The following is a 23,933-nucleotide window of genomic DNA, read 5'->3' on the forward strand; positions in this document are numbered from 1 at the left end:
CCCCACCCACAGCACCACCAACGATCGGCCTACGGCTTTGCCTTTGACCACAAACCTCGAATCTACCGGCCCTCGGCAGCCCTTCTCCAATATTGCTCTGTGGGGCCCCAAAATCCGAACGACTGAGACTGCAAAACACATGCAAAGAGTGACCACTGAAAACTTTGGCTGGCCCTAACCCTCACATGGTACCCCACCAACAGCACCACCAACGATCGGCCTACGCCTTTGCCTTTGACCACAAACCTCGAATCTACCGGCCCTCGGCAGCCATTCTCCAATATTGCTCTGTGGGGCCCCAAAATCCGAACGACTGAGACTGCAAAACACATGCAAAGAGTGACCACTGAAAACTTTGGCTGGCCCTAACCCTCACATGGTACCCCACCCACAGCACCACCAACGATCGGCCTACGGCTTTGCCGTTGACCACAAAACCTCGAATCTACCGACCCTCGGCAGCCATTCTCCAATATTGCTCAAAGGGCCCCAAAATCCGAACGACTGAGACTGCAAAACACATGCAAAGAGTGACCACTGAAAACTTTGGCTGGCCCTAACCCTCACATGGTACCCCACCCACAGCACCACCAACGATCGGCCTACGGCTTTGCCTTTGACCACAAACCTCGAATCTACCGGCCCTCGGCAGCCCTTCTCCAATATTGCTCTGTGGGGCCCCAAAATCCGAACGACTGAGACTGCAAAACACATGCAAAGAGTGACCACTGAAAACTTTGGCTGGCCCTAACCCTCACATGGTACCCCACCCACAGCACCACCAACGATCGGCCTACGGCTTTGCCGTTGACCACAAAACCTCGAATCTACCGACCCTCGGCAGCCATTCTCCAATATTGCTCAAAGGGCCCCAAAATCCGAACGACTGAGACTGCAAAACACATGCAAAGAGTGACCACTGAAAACTTTGGCTGGCCCTAACCCTCACATGGTACCCCACCCACAGCACCACCAACGATCGGCCTACGGCTTTGCCTTTGACCACAAACCTCGAATCTACCGGCCCTCGGCAGCCATTCTCCAATATTGCTCAAAGGGCCCCAAAATCCGAACGACTGAGACTGCAAAACACATGCAAAGAGTGACCACTGAAAACTTTGGCTGGCCCTAACCCTCACATGGTACCCCACCCACAGCACCACCAACAATCGGCCTACGGCTTTGCCGTTGACCACAAAACCTCGAATCTACCGACCCTCGGCAGCCATTCTCCAATATTGCTCAAAGGGCCCCAAAATCCGAACGACTGAGACTGCAAAAGACATGCAAAGAGTGACCACTGAAAACTTTGGCTGGCCCTAACCCTCACATGGTACCCCACCCACAGCACCACCAACGATCGGCCTACGGCTTTGCCTTTGACCACAAACCTCGAATCTACCGGCCCTCGGCAGCCATTCTCCAATATTGCTCAAAGGGCCCCAAAATCCGAACGACTGAGACTGCAAAACACGTGCAAAGAGTGACCACTGAAAACTTTGGCTGGCCCTAACCCTCACATGGTACGCACCCACAGCACCACCAACGATCGGCCTACGGCTTTGCCTTTGACCACAAACCTCGAATCTACCGGCCCTCGGCAGCCATTCTCCAATATTACTCAAAGGGCCCCAAAATCCGAACGACTGAGACTGCAAAACACATGCAAAGAGTGACCACTGAAAACTTGGGCTGGCCCTAACCCTCACATGGTACCCCACCCACAGCACCACCAACCATCGGCCTACGGCTTTGCCTTTGACCACAAACCTCAAATCTACCGGCCCTCGGCAGCCATTCTCCAATATTGCTCTGTGGGGCCCCAAAATCCGAACGACTGAGACTGCAAAACACATGCAAAGAGTGACCACTGAAAACTTTGGCTGGCCCTAACCCTCACATGGTACCCCCACCCACAGCACCACCAACGATCGGCCTACGGCTTTGCCTTTGACCACAAACGTCGAATCTACCGGCCCTCGGCAGCCATTCTCCAATATTGCTCTGTGGGGCCCCAAAATCCGAACGACTGAGACTGCAAAACACACGCAAAGAGTGACCACTGAAAACTAGGGCTGGCCCTAACCCTCACATGGTGCCCAACACACAGCACCACCAACGATCGGCCTACGGCTTTGCGTTTGACCACAAACCTCTAATCTACCGGCCCTCGGCAGCCATTCTCCAATATTGCTCAAAGGGCCCCAAAATCCGAACGACTGAGACTGCAAAACACATGCAAAGAGTGACCACTGAAAACTTTGGCTGGCCCTAACCCTCACATGGTACCCCACCCACAGCACCACCAACGATCGGCCTACGGCTTTGCCTTTGACCACAAACCTCGAATCTACCGGCCCTCGGCAGCCATTCTCCAATATTGCTCAAAGGGCCCCAAAATCCGAACGACTGAGACTGCAAAACACATGCAAAGAGTGACCACTGAAAACTTTGGCTGGCCCTAACCCTCACATGGTACCCCACCCACAGCACCACCAACGATCGGCCTACGGCTTTGCCTTTGACCAATAACCTCGAATCTACCGGCCCTCGGCAGCCATTCTCCAATATTGCTCTGTGGGGCCCCAAAATCCGAACGACTGAGACTGCAAAACACATGCAAAGAGTGACCACTGAAAACTTTGGCTGGCCCTAACCCTCACATGGTACCCCACCCACAGCACCACCAACGATCGGCCTACGGCTTTGCCTTTGACCACAAACCTCGAATCTACCGGCCCTCGGCAGCCATTCTCCAATATTGCTCTGTGGGGCCCCAAAATCCGAACGACTGAGACTGCAAAAGACATGCAAAGAGTGACCACTGAAAACTTTGGCTGGCCCTAACCCTCACATGGTACCCCACCCACAGCACCACCAACGATCGGCCTACGGCTTTGCCTTTGACCACAAACCTCGAATCTACCGGCCCTCGGCAGCCATTCTCCAATATTGCTCTGTGGGGCCCCAAAATCCGAACGACTGAGACTGCAAAACACATGCAAAGAGTGACCACTGAAAACTTGGGCTGGCCCTAACCCTCACATGGTACCCCACCCACAGCACCACCAACGATCGGCCTACGGCTTTGCCTTTGACCACAAACCTCGAATCTACCGGCCCTCGGCAGCCATTCTCCAATATTGCTCAAAGGGCCCCAAAATCCGAACGACTGAGACTGCAAAAGACATGCAAAGAGTGACCACTGAAAACTTTGGCTGGCCCTAACCCTCACATGGTACCCCACCCACAGCACCACCAACCATCGGCCTACGGCTTTGCCTTTGACCACAAACCTCGAATCTACCGGCCCTCGGCAGCCATTCTCCAATATTGCTCTGTGGGGCCCCAAAATCCGAACGACTGAGACTGCAAAACACATGCAAAGAGTGACCATTTAAAACTTGGGCTGGCCCTAACCCTCACATGGTACCCCACCCACAGCACCACCAACGATCGGCCTACGGCTTTGTCTTTGACCACAAACCTTGAATCTACCAGCCCTCGGCAGCCATTCTCCAATATTGCTCAAAGGGCCCCAAAATCCGAACGACTGAGACTGCAAAACACATGCAAAGAGTGACCACTGAAAACTTTGGCTGGCCCTAACCCTCACATGGTACCCCACCCACAGCACCACCAACGATCGGCCTACGGCTTTGTGTTTGACCACAAACCTCGAATCTACCGGCCCTCGGCAGCCATTCTCCAATATTGCTCAAAGGGCCCCAAAATCCGAACGACTGAGACTGCAAAACACACGCAAAGAGTGACCACTGAAAACTTTGGCTGGCCCTAACCCTCACATGGTACCCCACCCACAGCACCACCAACCATCGGCCTACGGCTTTGCCTTTGACCACAAACCTCGAATCTACCGGCCCTCGGCAGCCATTCTCCAATATTGCTCAAAGGGCCCCAAAATCCGAACGACTGAGACTGCAAAACACATGCAAAGAGTGACCACTGAAAACTTTGGCTGGCCCTAACCCTCACATGGTACCCCACCCACAGCACCACCAACGATCGGCCTACGGCTTTGCCTTTGACCAATAACCTCGAATCTACCGGCCCTCGGCAGCCATTCTCCAATATTGCTCAAAGGGCCCCAAAATCCGAACGACTGAGACTGCAAAACACATGCAAAGAGTGACCACTGAAAACTTTGGCTGGCCCTAACCCTCACATGGTACCCCACCCACAGCACCACCAACGATCGGCCTACGGCTTTGCCTTTGACCACAAACCTCGAATCTACCGGCCCTCGGCAGCCATTCTCCAATATTGCTCAAAGGGCCCCAAAATCCGAACGACTGAGACTGCAAAACACATGCAAAGAGTGACCACTGAAAACTTTGGCTGGCCCTAACCCTCACATGGTACCCCACCCACAGCACCACCAACGATCGGCCTACGGCTTTGTCTTTGACCACAAACCTTGAATCTACAAGCCCTCGGCAGCCATTCTCCAATATTGCTCAAAGGGCCCCAAAATCCGAACGACTGAGACTGCAAAACACATGCAAAGAGTGACCACTGAAAACTTTGGCTGGCCCTAACCCTCACATGGTACCCCACCCACAGCACCACCAACGATCGGCCTACGGCTTTGTGTTTGACCACAAACCTCGAATCTACCGGCCCTCGGCAGCCATTCTCCAATATTGCTCAAAGGGCCCCAAAATCCGAACGACTGAGACTGCAAAACACACGCAAAGAGTGACCACTGAAAACTTTGGCTGGCCCTAACCCTCACATGGTACCCCACCCACAGGACCACCAACCATCGGCCTACGGCTTTGCCTTTGACCACAAACCTCGAATCTACCGGCCCTCGGCAGCCATTCTCCAATATTGCTCAAAGGGCCCCAAAATCCGAACGACTGAGACTGCAAAACACATGCAAAGAGTGACCACTGAAAACTTTGGCTGGCCCTAACCCTCACATGGTACCCCACCCACAGCACCACCAACGATCGGCCTACGGCTTTGCCTTTGACCACAAACCTCGAATCTACCGGCCCTCGGCAGCCATTCTCCAATATTGCTCTGTGGGGCCCCAAAATCCGAACGACTGAGACTGCAAAACACATGCAAAGAGTGACCACTGAAAACTTGGGCTGGCCCTAACCCTCACATGGTACCCCACCCACAGCACCACCAACGATCGGCCTACGGCTTTGCCTTTGACCACAAACCTCGAATCTACCGGCCCTCGGCAGCCATTCTCCAATATTGCTCAAAGGGCCCCAAAATCCGAACGACTGAGACTGCAAAACACATGCAAAGAGTGACCACTGAAAACTTTGGCTGGCCCTAACCCTCACATGGTACCCCACCCACAGCACCACCAACGATCGGCCTACGGCTTTGCCGTTGACCACAAAACCTCGAATCTACCGACCCTCGGCAGCCATTCTCCAATATTGCTCAAAGGGCCCCAAAATCCGAACGACTGAGACTGCAAAAGACATGCAAAGAGTGACCACTGAAAACTTTGGCTGGCCCTAACCCTCACATGGTACCCCACCCACAGCACCACCAACGATCGGCCTACGGCTTTGCCTTTGACCACAAACCTCGAATCTACCGGCCCTCGGCAGCCATTCTCCAATATTGCTCAAAGGGCCCCAAAATCCGAACGACTGAGACTGCAAAACACATGCAAAGAGTGACCACTGAAAACTTTGGCTGGCCCTAACCCTCACATGGTACCCCACCCACAGCACCACCAACGATCGGCCTACGGCTTTGCCGTTGACCACAAAACCTCGAATCTACCGACCCTCGGCAGCCATTCTCCAATATTGCTCAAAGGGCCCCAAAATCCGAACGACTGAGACTGCAAAAGACATGCAAAGAGTGACCACTGAAAACTTTGGCTGGCCCTAACCCTCACATGGTACCCCACCCACAGCACGACCAACGATCGGCCTACGGCTTTGCCTTTGACCACAAACCTCGAATCTACCGGCCCTCGGCAGCCATTCTCCAATATTGCTCAAAGGGCCCCAAAATCCGAACGACTGAGACTGCAAAACACGTGCAAAGAGTGACCACTGAAAACTTTGGCTGGCCCTAACCCTCACATGGTACCCCACCCACAGCACCACCAACGATCGGCCTACGGCTTTGCCTTTGACCACAAACCTCGAATCTACCGGCCCTCGGCAGCCATTCTCCAATATTACTCAAAGGGCCCCAAAATCCGAACGACTGAGACTGCAAAACACATGCAAAGAGTGACCACTGAAAACTTTGGCTGGCCCTAACCCTCACATGGTACCCCACCCACAGCACCACCAACCATCGGCCTACGGCTTTGCCTTTGACCACAAACCTCAAATCTACCGGCCCTCGGCAGCCATTCTCCAATATTGCTCTGTGGGGCCCCAAAATCCGAACGACTGAGACTGCAAAACACATGCAAAGAGTGACCACTGAAAACTTTGGCTGGCCCTAACCCTCACATGGTACCCCACCCACAGCACCACCAACGATCGGCCTACGGCTTTGCCTTTGACCACAAACGTCGAATCTACCGGCCCTCGGCAGCCATTCTCCAATATTGCTCAAAGGGCCCCAAAATCCGAACGACTGAGACTGCAAAACACACGCAAAGAGTGACCACTGAAAAATTGGGCTGGCCCTTACCCTCACATGGTGCCCAACACACAGCACCACCAACGATCGGCCTACGGCTTTGCGTTTGACCACAAACCTCTAATCTACCGGCCCTCGGCAGCCATTCTCCAATATTGCTCAAAGGGCCCCAAAATCCGAACGACTGAGACTGCAAAACACATGCAAAGAGTGACCACTGAAAACTTTGGCTGGCCCTAACCCTCACATGGTACCCCACCCACAGCACCACCAACGATCGGCCTACGGCTTTGCCTTTGACCACAAACCTCGAATCTACCGGCCCTCGGCAGCCATTCTCCAATATTGCTCAAAGGGCCCCAAAATCCGAACGACTGAGACTGCAAAACACATGCAAAGAGTGACCACTGAAAACTTTGGCTGGCCCTAACCCTCACATGGTACCCCACCCACAGCACCACCAACGATCGGCCTACGGCTTTGCCTTTGACCACAAACCTCGAATCTACCGGCCCTCGGCAGCCATTCTCCAATATTGCTCAAAGGGCCCCAAAATCCGAACGACTGAGACTGCAAAACACGTGCAAAGAGTGACCACTGAAAACTTTGGCTGGCCCTAACCCTCACATGGTACCCCACCCACAGCACCACCAACGATCGGCCTACGGCTTTGCCTTTGACCACAAACCTCGAATCTACCGGCCCTCGGCAGCCATTCTCCAATATTACTCAAAGGGCCCCAAAATCCGAACGACTGAGACTGCAAAAGACATGCAAAGAGTGACCACTGAAAACTTTGGCTGGCCCTAACCCTCACATGGTACCCCACCCACAGCACCACCAACCATCGGCCTACGGCTTTGCCTTTGACCACAAACCTCGAATCTACCGGCCCTCGGCAGCCATTCTCCAATATTGCTCTGTGGGGCCCCAAAATCCGAACGACTGAGACTGCAAAACACATGCAAAGAGTGACCACTGAAAACTTTGGCTGGCCCTAACCCTCACATGGTACCCCACCCACAGCACCACCAACGATCGGCCTACGGCTTTGCCTTTGACCACAAACGTCGAATCTACCGGCCCTCGGCAGCCATTCTCCAATATTGCTCAAAGGGCCCCAAAATCCGAACGACTGAGACTGCAAAACACACGCAAAGAGTGACCACTGAAAACTTTGGCTGGCCCTAACCCTCACATGGTGCCCAACACACAGCACCACCAACGATCGGCCTACGGCTTTGCGTTTGACCACAAACCTCTAATCTACCGGCCCTCGGCAGCCATTCTCCAATATTGCTCAAAGGGCCCCAAAATCCGAACGACTGAGACTGCAAAACACATGCAAAGAGTGACCACTGAAAACTTTGGCTGGCCCTAACCCTCACATGGTACCCCACCCACAGCACCACCAACGATCGGCCTACGGCTTTGCCTTTGACCACAAACCTCGAATCTACCGGCCCTCGGCAGCCATTCTCCAATATTGCTCAAAGGGCCCCAAAATCCGAACGACTGAGACTGCAAAACACATGCAAAGAGTGACCACTGAAAACTTTGGCTGGCCCTAACCCTCACATGGTACCCCACCCACAGCACCACCAACGATCGGCCTACGGCTTTGCCTTTGACCAATAACCTCGAATCTACCGGCCCTCGGCAGCCATTCTCCAATATTGCTCTGTGGGGCCCCAAAATCCGAACGACTGAGACTGCAAAACACATGCAAAGAGTGACCACTGAAAACTTGGGCTGGCCCTAACCCTCACATGGTACCCCACCCACAGCACCACCAACGATCGGCCTACGGCTTTGCCTTTGACCACAAACCTCGAATCTACCGGCCCTCGGCAGCCATTCTCCAATATTGCTCTGTGGGGCCCCAAAATCCGAACGACTGAGACTGCAAAACACATGCAAAGAGTGACCACTGAAAACTTTGGCTGGCCCTAACCCTCACATGGTACCCCACCCACAGCACCACCAACGATCGGCCTACGGCTTTGCCTTTGACCACAAACCTCGAATCTACCGGCCCTCGGCAGCCATTCTCCAATATTGCTCTGTGGGGCCCCAAAATCCGAACGACTGAGACTGCAAAACACATGCAAAGAGTGACCACTGAAAACTTGGGCTGGCCCTAACCCTCACATGGTACCCCACCCACAGCACCACCAACGATCGGCCTACGGCTTTGCCTTTGACCACAAACCTCGAATCTACCGGCCCTCGGCAGCCATTCTCCAATATTGCTCTGTGGGGCCCCAAAATCCGAACGACTGAGACTGCAAAACACATGCAAAGAGTGACCACTGAAAACTTTGGCTGGCCCTAACCCTCACATGGTACCCCACCCACAGCACCACCAACGATCGGCCTACGGCTTTGCCTTTGACCACAAACCTCGAATCTACCGGCCCTCGGCAGCCATTCTCCAATATTGCTCAAAGGGCCCCAAAATCCGAACGACTGAGACTGCAAAACACATGCAAAGAGTGACCATTGAAAACTTTGGCTGGCCCTAACCCTCACATGGTACCCCACCCACAGCACCACCAACCATCGGCCTACGGCTTTGTGTTTGACCACAAACCTCGAATCTACCGGCCCTCGGCAGCCATTCTCCAATATTGCTCAAAGGGCCCCAAAATCTGAACGACTGAGACTGCAAAACACACGCAAAGAGTGACCACTGAAAACTTTGGCTGGCCCTAACCCTCACATGGTACCCCACCCACAGCACCACCAACCATCGGCCTACGGCTTTGCCTTTGACCACAAACCTCGAATCTACCGGCCCTCGGCAGCCATTCTCCAATATTGCTCAAAGGGCCCCAAAATCCGAACGACTGAGACTGCAAAACACACGCAAAGAGTGACCACTGAAAACTTTGGCTGGCCCTAACCCTCACATGGTACCCCACCCACAGCACCACCAACGATCGGCCTACGGCTTTGTCTTTGACCACAAACCTTGAATCTACCAGCCCTCGGCAGCCATTCTCCAATATTGCTCAAAGGGCCCCAAAATCCGAACGACTGAGACTGCAAAACACATGCAAAGAGTGACCACTGAAAACTTTGGCTGGCCCTAACCCTCACATGGTACCCCACCCACAGCACCACCAACGATCGGCCTACGGCTTTGCCTTTGACCAATAACCTCGAATCTACCGGCCCTCGGCAGCCATTCTCCAATATTACTCTGTGGGGCCCCAAAATCCGAACGACTGAGACTGCAATACACATGCAAAGAGTGACCAATGAAAACTTTGGCTGGCCCTAACCCTCACATGGTACCCCACCCACAGCACCACCAACGATCGGCCTACGGCTTTGCCTTTGACCACAAACCTCGAATCTACCGGCCCTCGGCAGCCATTCTCCAATATTGCTCAAAGGGCCCCAAAATCCGAACGACTGAGACTGCAAAACACACGCAAAGAGTGACCACTGAAAACTTTGGCTGGCCCTAACCCTCACATGGTACCCCACCCACAGCACCACCAACGATCGGCCTACGGCTTTGTCTTTGACCACAAACCTTGAATCTACCAGCCCTCGGCAGCCATTCTCCAATATTGCTCAAAGGGCCCCAAAATCCGAACGACTGAGACTGCAAAACACATGCAAAGAGTGACCACTGAAAACTTTGGCTGGCCCTAACCCTCACATGGTACCCCACCCACAGCACCACCAACGATCGGCCTACGGCTTTGCCTTTGACCAATAACCTCGAATCTACCGGCCCTCGGCAGCCATTCTCCAATATTGCTCAAAGGGCCCCAAAATCCGAACGACTGAGACTGCAAAACACATGCAAAGAGTGACCACTGAAAACTTTGGCTGGCCCTAACCCTCACATGGTACCCCACCCACAGCACCACCAACGATCGGCCTACGGCTTTGCCTTTGACCACAAACCTCGAATCTACCGGCCCTGGGCAGCCATTCTCCAATATTGCTCTGTGGGGCCCCAAAATCCGAACGACTGAGACTGCAAAACACATGCAAAGAGTGACCACTGAAAACTTTGGCTGGCCCTAACCCTCACATGGTACCCCACCCACAGCACCACCAACGATCGGCCTACGGCTTTGTCTTTGACCACAAACCTTGAATCTACCAGCCCTCGGCAGCCATTCTCCAATATTGCTCAAAGGGCCCCAAAATCCGAACGACTGAGACTGCAAAACACATGCAAAGAGTGACCACTGAAAACTTTGGCTGGCCCTAACCCTCACATGGTACCCCACCCACAGCACCACCAACGATCGGCCTACGGCTTTGCCTTTGACCACAAACCTCGAATCTACCCGCCCTCGGCAGCCATTCTCCAATATTGCTCAAAGGGCCCCAAAATCCGAACGACTGAGACTGCAAAACACACGCAAAGAGTGACCACTGAAAACTTTGGCTGGCCCTAACCCTCACATGGTACCCCACCCACAGCACCACCAACCATCGGCCTACGGCTTTGCCTTTGACCACAAACCTCGAATCTACCGGCCCTCGGCAGCCATTCTCCAATATTGCTCAAAGGGCCCCAAAATCCGAACGACTGAGACTGCAAAACACATGCAAAGAGTGACCACTGAAAACTTTGGCTGGCCCTAACCCTCACATGGTACCCCACCCACAGCACCACCAACCATCGGCCTACGGCTTTGCCTTTGACCAATAACCTCGAATCTACCGGCCCTCGGCAGCCATTCTCCAATATTGCTCTGTGGGGCCCCAAAATCCGAACGACTGAGACTGCAAAACACATGCAAAGAGTGACCACTGAAAACTTTGGCTGGCCCTAACCCTCACATGGTACCCCACCCACAGCACCACCAACGATCGGCCTACGGCTTTGTCTTTGACCACAAACCTCGAATCTACCAGCCCTCGGCAGCCATTCTCCAATATTGCTCAAAGGGCCCCAAAATCCGAACGACTGAGACTGCAAAACACATGCAAAGAGTGACCACTGAAAACTTTGGCTGGCCCTAACCCTCACATGGTACCCCACCCACAGCACCACCAACGATCGGCCTACGGCTTTGCCTTTGACCACAAACCTCGAATCTACCGGCCCTCGGCAGCCATTCTCCAATATTGCTCAAAGGGCCCCAAAATCCGAACGACTGAGACTGCAAAACACATGCAAAGAGTGACCACTGAAAACTTTGGCTGGCCCTAACCCTCACATGGTACCCCACCCACAGCACCACCAACGATCGGCCTACGGCTTTGCCTTTGACCAATAACCTCGAATCTACCCGCCCTCGGCAGCCATTCTCCAATATTGCTCTGTGGGGCCCCAAAATCCGAACGACTGAGACTGCAATACACATGCAAAGAGTGACCAATGAAAACTTGGGCTGGCCCTAACCCTCACATGGTACCCCACCCACAGCACCACCAACGATCGGCCTACGGCTTTGCCTTTGACCACAAACCTCGAATCTACCGGCCCTCGGCAGCCATTCTCCAATATTGCTCAAAGGGCCCCAAAATCCGAACGACTGAGACTGCAAAACACACGCAAAGAGTGACCACTGAAAACTTTGGCTGGCCCTAACCCTCACATGGTACCCCACCCACAGCACCACCAACCATCGGCCTACGGCTTTGCCTTTGACCACAAACCTTGAATCTACCAGCCCTCGGCAGCCATTCTCCAATATTGCTCAAAGGGCCCCAAAATCCGAACGACTGAGACTGCAAAACACATGCAAAGAGTGACCACTGAAAACTTTGGCTGGCCCTAACCCTCACATGGTACCCCACCCACAGCACCACCAACGATCGGCCTACGGCTTTGCCTTTGACCAATAACCTCGAATCTACCGGCCCTCGGCAGCCATTCTCCAATATTGCTCTGTGGGGCCCCAAAATCCGAACGACTGAGACTGCAATACACATGCAAAGAGTGACCAATGAAAACTTGGGCTGGCCCTAACCCTCACATGGTACCCCACCCACAGCACCACCAACGATCGGCCTACGGCTTTGCCTTTGACCACAAACCTCGAATCTACCCGCCCTCGGCAGCCATTCTCCAATATTGCTCTGTGGGGCCCCAAAATCCGAACGACTGAGACTGCAAAACACATGCAAAGAGTGACCACTGAAAACTTTGGCTGGCCCTAACCCTCACATGGTACCCCACCCACAGCACCACCAACCATCGGCCTACGGCTTTGCCTTTGACCACAAACCTCGAATCTACCGGCCCTCGGCAGCCATTCTCCAATATTGCTCAAAGGGCCCCAAAATCCGAACGACTGAGACTGCAAAACACATGCAAAGAGTGACCACTGAAAACTTTGGCTGGCCCTAACCCTCACATGGTACCCCACCCACAGCACCACCAACCATCGGCCTACGGCTTTGCCTTTGACCACAAACCTCGAATCTACCGGCCCTCGGCAGCCATTCTCCAATATTGCTCTGTGGGGCCCCAAAATCCGAACGACTGAGACTGCAAAACACATGCAAAGAGTGACCACTGAAAACTTTGGCTGGCCCTAACCCTCACATGGTACCCCACCCTCAGCACCACCAACCATCGGCCTACGGCTTTGTGTTTGACCACAAACCTCGAATCTACCGGCCCTCGGCAGCCATTCTCAAATATTGCTCAAAGGGCCCCAAAATCCGAACGACTGAGACTGCAAAACACATGCAAAGAGTGACCACTGAAAACTTTGGCTGGCCCTAACCCTCACATGGTACCCCACCCACAGCACCACCAACGATCGGCCTACGGCTTTGCCTTTGACCACAAACCTCGAATCTACCGGCCCTCGGCAGCCATTCTCCAATATTGCTCAAAGGGCCCCAAAATCCGAACGACTGAGACTGCAAAACACATGCAAAGAGTGACCACTGAAAACTTTGGCTGGCCCTAACCCTCACATGGTACTCCACCCACAGCACCACCAACGATCGGCCTACGGCTTTGCCTTTGACCACAAACCTCGAATCTACCGGCCCTCGGCAGCCATTCTCCAATATTGCTCAAAGGGCCCCAAAATCCGAACGACTGAGACTGCAAAACACATGCAAAGAGTGACCACTGAAAACTTTGGCTGGCCCTAACCCTCACATGGTACCCCACCCACAGCACCACCAACGATCGGCCTACGGCTTTGCCTTTGACCACAAACCTCGAATCTACCCGCCCTCGGCAGCCATTCTCCAATATTGCTCTGTGGGGCCCCAAAATCCGAACGACTGAGACTGCAAAACACATGCAAAGAGTGACCACTGAAAACTTTGGCTGGCCCTAACCCTCACATGGTACCCCACCCACAGCACCACCAACGATCGGCCTACGGCTTTGCCTTTGACCACAAACCTCGAATCTACCGGCCCTCGGCAGCCATTCTCCAATATTGCTCTGTGGGGCCCCAAACTCCGAACGACTGAGACTGCAAAACACATGCAAAGAGTGACCACTGAAAACTTTGGCTGGCCCTAACCCTCACATGGTACCCCACCCACAGCACCACCAACGATCGGCCTACGGCTTTGCCTTTGACCACAAACCTCGAATCTACCGGCCCTCGGCAGCCATTCTCCAATATTGCTCTGTGGGGCCCCAAAATCCGAACGACTGAGACTGCAACACACATGCAAAGAGTGACCACTGAAAACTTTGGCTGGCCCTAACCCTCACATGGTACCCCACCCACAGCACCACCAACGATCGGCCTACGGCTTTGCCTTTGACCACAAACCTCGAATCTACCGGCCCTCGGCAGCCATTCTCCAATATTGCTCTGTGGGGCCCCAAAATCCGAACGACTGAGACTGCAAAACACATGCAAAGAGTGACCACTGAAAACTTGGGCTGGCCCTAACCCTCACATGGTACCCCACCCACAGCACCACCAACGATCGGCCTACGGCTTTGCCTTTGACCACAAACCTCGAATCTACCGGCCCTCGGCAGCCATTCTCCAATATTGCTCTGTGGGGCCCCAAAATCCGAACGACTGAGACTGCAAAACACATGCAAAGAGTGACCACTGAAAACTTGGGCTGGCCCTAACCCTCACATGGTACCCCACCCACAGCACCACCAACCATCGGCCTACGGCTTTGCGTTTGACCACAAACCTCGAATCTACCGGCCCTCGGCAGCCATTCTCCAATATTGCTCAAAGGGCCCCAAAATCCGAACGACTGAGACTGCAAAACACATGCAAAGAGTGACCACTGAAAACTTTGGCTGGCCCTAACCCTCACATAGTACCCCACCCACAGCACCACCAACGATCGGCCTACGGCTTTGCCTTTGACCACAAACCTCGAATCTACCGGCCCTCGGCAGCCATTCTCCAATATTGCTCAAAGGGCCCCAAAATCCGAACGACTGAGACTGCAAAACACATGCAAAGAGTGACCACTGAAAACTTGGGCTGGCCCTAACCCTCACATGGTACCCCACCCACAGCACCACCAACGATCGGCCTACGGCTTTGCCTTTGACCACAAACCTCGAATCTACCGGCCCTCGGCAGCCATTCTCCAATATTGCTCAAAGGGCCCCAAAATCCGAACGACTGAGACTGCAAAACACATGCAAAGAGTGACCACTGAAAACTTTGGCTGGCCCTAACCCTCACATGGTACCCCACCCACAGCACCACCAACGATCGGCCTACGGCTTTGCCTTTGACCACAAACCTCGAATCTACCGGCCCTCGGCAGCCATTCTCCAATATTGCTCTGTGGGGCCCCAAAATCCGAACGACTGAGACTGCAAAACACATGCAAAGAGTGACCACTGAAAACTTTGGCTGGCCCTAACCCTCACATGGTACCCCACCCACAGCACCACCAACGATCGGCCTACGGCTTTGCCTTTGACCACAAACCTCGAATCTACCGGCCCTCGGCAGCCATTCTCCAATATTGCTCAAAGGGCCCCAAAATCCGAACGACTGAGACTGCAAAACACATGTAAAGAGTGACCACCGAAAACTTTGGCTGGCTCTAACCCTCACATGGTACCCCACCCACAGCACCACCAACGATCGGCCTACGGCTTTGCCTTTGACCACAAACCTCGAATCTACCGGCCCTCGGCAGCCATTCTCCAATATTGCTCAAAGGGCCCCAGAGTCCGAACGACTGAGACTGCAAAACACATGCAAAGAGTGACCACTGAAAACTTTGGCTGGCCCTAACCCTCACATGGTACCCCACCCACAGCACCACCAACGATCGGCCTACGGCTTTGCCTTTGACCACAAACCTCGAATCTACCGGCCCTCGGAAGCCATTCTCCAATATTGCTCAAAGGGCCCCAAAATCCGAACGACTGAGACTGCAAAACACATGCAAAGAGTGACCACTGAAAACTTTGGCTGGCCCTAACCCTCACATGGTACCCCACCCACAGCACCACCAACGATCGGCCTACGGCTTTGCCTTTGACCACAAACCTCGAATCTACCGGCCCTCGGCAGCCATTCTCCAATATTGCTCAAAGGGCCCCAAAATCCGAACGACTGAGACTGCAAAACACATGCAAAGAGTGACCACCGAAAACTTTGGCTGGCCCTAACCCTCACATGGTACCCCACCCACAGCACCACCAACCATCGGCCTACGGCTTTGCCTTTGACCACAAACCTCGAATCTAACGGCCCTCGGCAGCCATTCTCCAATATTGCTCAAAGGGCCCCAAAATCCGAACGACTGAGACTGCAAAACACGTGCAAAGAGTGACCACTGAAAACTTTGGCTGGCCCTAACCCTCACATGGTACCCCACCCACAGCACCACCAACGATCGGCCTACGGCTTTGCCTTTGACCACAAACCTCGAATCTACCGGCCCTCGGCAGCCATTCTCCAATATTGCTCTGTGGGGCCCCAAAATCCGAACGACTGAGACTGCAAAACACATGCAAAGAGTGACCACTGAAAACTTGGGCTGGCCCTAACCCTCACATGGTACCCCACCCACAGCACCACCAACGATCGGCCTACGCCTTTGCCTTTGACCACAAACCTCGAATCTACCGGCCCTCGGCAGCCATTCTCCAATATTGCTCAAAGGGCCCCAAAATCTGAACGACTGAGACTGCAAAACACATGCAAAGAGTGACCACTGAGAACTTTGGCTGGCCCTAACCCTCACATGGTACCCCACACACAGCACCACCAACGATCGGCCTACGGCTTTGCCTTTGACCACAAACCTCGAATCTACCGGCCCTCGGCAGCCATTCTCCAATATTGCTCTGTGGGGCCCCAAAATCCGAACGACTGAGACTGCAAAACACATGCAAAGAGTGACCACTGAAAACTTTGGCTGGCCCTAACCCTCACATGGTACCCCACCCACAGCACCACCAACGATCGGCCTACGGCTTTGCCTTTGACCACAAACCTCAAATCTACCGGCCCTCGGCAGCCATTCTCCAATATTGCTCAAAGGGCCCCAAAATCCGAACGACTGAGACTGCAAAACACATGCAAAGAGTGACCACTGAAAACTTGGGCTGGCCCTAACCCTCACATGGTACCCCACCCACAGCACCACCAACGATCGGCCTACGGCTTTGCCTTTGACCACAAACCTCGAATCTACCGGCCCTCGGCAGCCATTCTCCAATATTGCTCAAAGGGCCCCAAAATCCGAACGACTGAGACTGCAAAACACATGCAAAGAGTGACCACTGAAAACTTTGGCTGGCCCTAACCCTCACATGGTACCCCACCCACAGCACCACCAACGATCGGCCTACGGCTTTGCCTTTGACCACAAACCTCGAATCTACCGGCCCTCGGCAGCCATTCTCCAATATTGCTCTGTGGGGCCCCAAAATCCGAACGACTGAGACTGCAAAACACATGCAAAGAGTGACCACTGAAAACTTTGGCTGGCCCTAACCTTCACATGGTACCCCACCCACAGCACCACCAACGATCGGCCTACGGCTTTGCGTTTGACAACAAACCTCGAATCTACCGGCCCTCGGCAGCCATTCTCCAATATTGCTCAAAGGGCCCCAAAATCCGAACGACTGAGACTGCAAAACACATGCAAAGAGTGACCACTGAAAACTTTGGCTGGCCCTAACCCTCACATGGTACCCCACCCACAGCACCACCAACGATCGGCCTACGGCTTTGCCTTTGACCACAAACCTCGAATCTACCGGCCCTCGGCAGCCATTCTCCAATATTGCTCAAAGGGCCCCAAAATCCGAACGACTGAGACTGCAAAACACATGCAAAGAGTGACCACTGAAAACTTGGGCTGGCCCTAGCCCTCACATGGTACCCCACCCACAGCACCACCAACGATCGGCCTACGGCTTTGCCTTTGACCACAAACCTCGAATCTACCGGCCCTCGGCAGCCATTCTCCAATATTGCTCAAAGGGCCCCAAAATCCGAACGACTGAGACTGCAAAACACATGCAAAGAGTGACCACTGAAAACTTTGGCTGGCCCTAACCCTCACATGGTACCCCACCCACAGCACCACCAACGATCGGCCTACGGCTTTGCCTTTGACCACAAACCTCGAATCTACCGGCCCTCGGCAGCCATTCTCCAATATTGCTCAAAGGGCCCCAAAATCCGAACGACTGAGACTGCAAAACACATGCAAAGAGTGACCACTGAAAACTTTGGCTGGCCCTAACCCTCACATGGTACCCCACCCACAGCACCACCAACGATCGGCCTACGGCTTTGCCTTTGACCACAAACCTCGAATCTACCGGCCCTCGGCAGCCATTCTCCAATATTGCTCTGTGGGGCCCCAAAATCCGAACGACTGAGACTGCAAAACACATGCAAAGAGTGACCACTGAAAACTTGGGCTGGCCCTAACCCTCACATGGTACCCCACCCACAGCACCACCAACCATCGGCCTACGGCTTTGCCTTTGACCACAAACCTCGAATCTACCGGCCCTCGGCAGCCATTCTCCAATATTGCTGAAAGGGCCCCAAAATCCGAACGACTGAGACTGCAAAACACATGCAAAGAGTGACCACTGAAAACTTTGGCTGGCCCTAACCCTCACATAGTACCCCACCCACAGCACCACCAACGATCGGCCTACGGCTTTGCCTTTGACCACAAACCTCGAATCTACCAGCCCTCGGCAGCCATTCTCCAATATTGCTCAAAGGGCCCCAAAATCCGAACGACTGAGACTGCAAAACACATGCAAAGAGTGACCACTGAAAACTTGGGCTGGCCCTAACCCTCACATGGTACCCCACCCACAGCACCACCAACGATCGGCCTACGGCTTTGCCTTTGACCACAAACCTCGAATCTACCGGCCCTCGGCAGCCATTCTCCAATATTGCTCAAAGGGCCCCAAAATCCGAACGACTGAGACTGCAAAACACATGCAAAGAGTGACCACTGAAAACTTTGGCTGGCCCTAACCCTCACATGGTGCCCCACCCACAGCACCACCAACGATCGGCCTACGGCTTTGCGTTTGACAACAAACCTCGAATCTACCGGCCCTCGGCAGCCATTCTCCAATATTGCTCTGTGGGGCCCCAAAATCCGAACGACTGAGACTGCAAAACACATGCAAAGAGTGACCACTGAAAACTTTGGCTGGCCCTAACCCTCACATGGTACCCCACCCACAGCACCACCAACGATCGGCCTACGGCTTTGCCTTTGACCACAAACCTCGAATCTACCGGCCCTCGGCAGCCATTCTCCAATATTGCTCTGTGGGGCCCCAAAATCCGAACGACTGAGACTGCAAAACACATGCAAAGAGTGACCACTGAAAACTTTGGCTGGCCCTAACCGTCACATGGTACCCCACCCACAGCACCACCAACGATCGGCCTACGGCTTTGCCTTTGACCACAAACCTCGAATCTACCGGCCCTCGGCAGCCATTCTCCAATATTGCTCTGTGGGGCCCCAAAATCCGAACGACTGAGACTGCAAAACACATGCAAAGAGTGACCACTGAAAACTTGGGCTGGCCCTAACCCTCACATGGTACCCCACCCACAGCACCACCAACCATCGGCCTACGGCTTTGCCTTTGACCACAAACCTCGAATCTACCGGCCCTCGGCAGCCATTCTCCAATATTGCTGAAAGGGCCCCAAAATCCGAACGACTGAGACTGCAAAACACATGCAAAGAGTGACCACTGAAAACTTTGGCTGGCCCTAACCCTCACATAGTACCCCACCCACAGCACCACCAACGATCGGCCTACGGCTTTGCCTTTGACCACAAACCTCGAATCTACCAGCCCTCGGCAGCCATTCTCCAATATTGCTCAAAGGGCCCCAAAATCCGAACGACTGAGACTGCAAAACACATGCAAAGAGTGACCACTGAAAACTTGGGCTGGCCCTAACCCTCACATGGTACCCCACCCACAGCACCACCAACGATCGGCCTACGGCTTTGCCTTTGACCACAAACCTCGAATCTACCGGCCCTCGGCAGCCATTCTCCAATATTGCTCAAAGGGCCCCAAAATCCGAACGACTGAGACTGCAAAACACATGCAAAGAGTGACCACTGAAAACTTTGGCTGGCCCTAACCCTCACATGGTGCCCCACCCACAGCACCACCAACGATCGGCCTACGGCTTTGCGTTTGACAACAAACCTCGAATCTACCGGCCCTCGGCAGCCATTCTCCAATATTGCTCTGTGGGGCCCCAAAATCCGAACGACTGAGACTGCAAAACACATGCAAAGAGTGACCACTGAAAACTTTGGCTGGCCCTAACCCTCACATGGTACCCCACCCACAGCACCACCAACGATCGGCCTACGGCTTTGCCTTTGACCACAAACCTCGAATCTACCGGCCCTCGGCAGCCATTCTCCAATATTGCTCTGTGGGGCCCCAAAATCCGAACGACTGAGACTGCAAAACACATGCAAAGAGTGACCACTGAAAACTTTGGCTGGCCCTAACCGTCACATGGTACCCCACCCACAGCACCACCAACGATCGGCCTACGGCTTTGCCTTTGACCACAAACCTCGAATCTACCGGCCCTCGGCAGCCATTCTCCAATATTGCTCAAAGGGCCCCAAAATCCGAACGACTGAGACTGCAAAACACATGCAAAGAGTGACCACTGAAAACTTGGGCTGGCCCTAACCCTCACATGGTACCCCACCCACAGCACCACCAACGATCGGCCTACGGCTTTGCCTTTGACCACAAACCTCGAATCTACCGGCCCTCGGCAGCCATTCTCCAATATTGCTCAAAGGGCCCCAAAATCCGAACGACTGAGACTGCAAAACACATGCAAAGAGTGACCACTGAAAACTTTGGCTGGCCCTAACCCTCACATGGTACCCCACCCACAGCACCACCAACGATCGGCCTACGGCTTTGCCTTTGACCACAAACCTCGAATCTACCGGCCCTCGGCAGCCATTCTCCAATATTGCTCAAAGGGCCCCAAAATCCGAACGACTGAGACTGCAAAACACATGCAAAGAGTGACCACTGAAAACTTGGGCTGGCCCTAACCCTCACATGGTACCCCACCCACAGCACCACCAACGATCGGCCTACGGCTTTGCGTTTGACCACAAACCTCGAATCTACCGGCCCTCGGCAGCCATTCTCCAATATTGCTGAAAGGGCCCCAAAATCCGAACGACTGAGACTGCAAAACACATGCAAAGAGTGACCACTGAAAACTTGGGCTGGCCCTAACCCTCACATGGTACCCCACCCACAGCACCACCAACGAACGGCCTACGGCTTTGCGTTTGACCACAAACCTCGAATCTACCAGCCCTCGGCAGCCATTCTCCAATATTGCTCAAAGGGCCCCAAAATCCGAACGACTGAGACTGCAAAACACATGCAAAGAGTGACCACTGAAAACTTGGGCTGGCCCTAACCCTCACATGGTACCCCACCCACAGCACCACCAACGATCGGCCTACGGCTTTGCCTTTGACCACAAACCTCGAATCTACCGGCCCTCGGCAGCCATTCTCCAATATTGCTCAAAGGGCCCCAAAATCCGAACGACTGAGACTGCAAAACACATGCAAAGAGTGACCACTGAAAACTTTGGCTGGCCCTAACCCTCACATGGTACCCCACCCACAGCACCACCAACGATCGGCCTACGGCTTTGCCTTTGACCACAAACCTCGAATCTACCGGCCCTCGGCAGCCATTCTCCAATATTGCTCAAAGGGCCCCAAAATCCGAACGACTGAGACTGCAAAACACATGCAAAGAGTGACCACTGAAAACTTTGGCTGGCCCTAACCCTCACATGGTACCCCACCCACAGCACCACCAACGATCGGCCTACGGCTTTGCCTTTGACCACAAACCTCGAATCTACCGGCCCTCGGCAGCCATTCTCCAATATTGCTCTGTGGGGCCCCAAAATCCGAACGACTGAGACTGCAAAACACATGCAAAGAGTGACCACTGAAAACTTGGGCTGGCCCTAACCCTCACATGGTACCCCACCCACAGCACCACCAACCATCGGCCTACGGCTTTGCCTTTGACCACAAACCTCGAATCTACCGGCCCTCGGCAGCCATTCTCCAATATTGCTGAAAGGGCCCCAAAATCCGAACGACTGAGACTGCAAAACACATGCAAAGAGTGACCACTGAAAACTTTGGCTGGCCCTAACCCTCACATAGTACCCCACCCACAGCACCACCAACGATCGGCCTACGGCTTTGCCTTTGACCACAAACCTCGAATCTACCAGCCCTCGGCAGCCATTCTCCAATATTGCTCAAAGGGCCCCAAAATCCGAACGACTGAGACTGCAAAACACATGCAAAGAGTGACCACTGAAAACTTGGGCTGGCCCTAACCCTCACATGGTACCCCACCCACAGCACCACCAACGATCGGCCTACGGCTTTGCCTTTGACCACAAACCTCGAATCTACCGGCCCTCGGCAGCCATTCTCCAATATTGCTCAAAGGGCCCCAAAATCCGAACGACTGAGACTGCAAAACACATGCAAAGAGTGACCACTGAAAACTTTGGCTGGCCCTAACCCTCACATGGTGCCCCACCCACAGCACCACCAACGATCGGCCTACGGCTTTGCGTTTGACAACAAACCTCGAATCTACCGGCCCTCGGCAGCCATTCTCCAATATTGCTCTGTGGGGCCCCAAAATCCGAACGACTGAGACTGCAAAACACATGCAAAGAGTGACCACTGAAAACTTTGGCTGGCCCTAACCCTCACATGGTACCCCACCCACAGCACCACCAACGATCGGCCTACGGCTTTGCCTTTGACCACAAACCTCGAATCTACCGGCCCTCGGCAGCCATTCTCCAATATTGCTCTGTGGGGCCCCAAAATCCGAACGACTGAGACTGCAAAACACATGCAAAGAGTGACCACTGAAAACTTTGGCTGGCCCTAACCGTCACATGGTACCCCACCCACAGCACCACCAACGATCGGCCTACGGCTTTGCCTTTGACCACAAACCTCGAATCTACCGGCCCTCGGCAGCCATTCTCCAATATTGCTCAAAGGGCCCCAAAATCCGAACGACTGAGACTGCAAAACACATGCAAAGAGTGACCACTGAAAACTTGGGCTGGCCCTAACCCTCACATGGTACCCCACCCACAGCACCACCAACGATCGGCCTACGGCTTTGCCTTTGACCACAAACCTCGAATCTACCGGCCCTCGGCAGCCATTCTCCAATATTGCTCAAAGGGCCCCAAAATCCGAACGACTGAGACTGCAAAAACACATGCAAAGAGTGACCACTGAAAACTTTGGCTGGCCCTAACCCTCACATGGTACCCCACCCACAGCACCACCAACGATCGGCCTACGGCTTTGCCTTTGACCACAAACCTCGAATCTACCGGCCCTCGGCAGCCATTCTCCAATATTGCTCAAAGGGCCCCAAAATCCGAACGACTGAGACTGCAAAACACATGCAAAGAGTGACCACTGAAAACTTGGGCTGGCCCTAACCCTCACATGGTACCCCACCCACAGCACCACCAACGATCGGCCTACGGCTTTGCGTTTGACCACAAACCTCGAATCTACCGGCCCTCGGCAGCCATTCTCCAATATTGCTGAAAGGGCCCCAAAATCCGAACGACTGAGACTGCAAAACACATGCAAAGAGTGACCACTGAAAACTTGGGCTGGCCCTAACCCTCACATGGTACCCCACCCACAGCACCACCAACGAACGGCCTACGGCTTTGCGTTTGACCACAAACCTCGAATCTACCAGCCCTCGGCAGCCATTCTCCAATATTGCTCAAAGGGCCCCAAAATCCGAACGACTGAGACTGCAAAAA

Source organism: Heliangelus exortis, chromosome 20 (genome assembly GCF_036169615.1).
Source record: "Heliangelus exortis chromosome 20, bHelExo1.hap1, whole genome shotgun sequence".
NCBI classification, from domain to species: Eukaryota; Metazoa; Chordata; class Aves; order Apodiformes; family Trochilidae; genus Heliangelus; species Heliangelus exortis.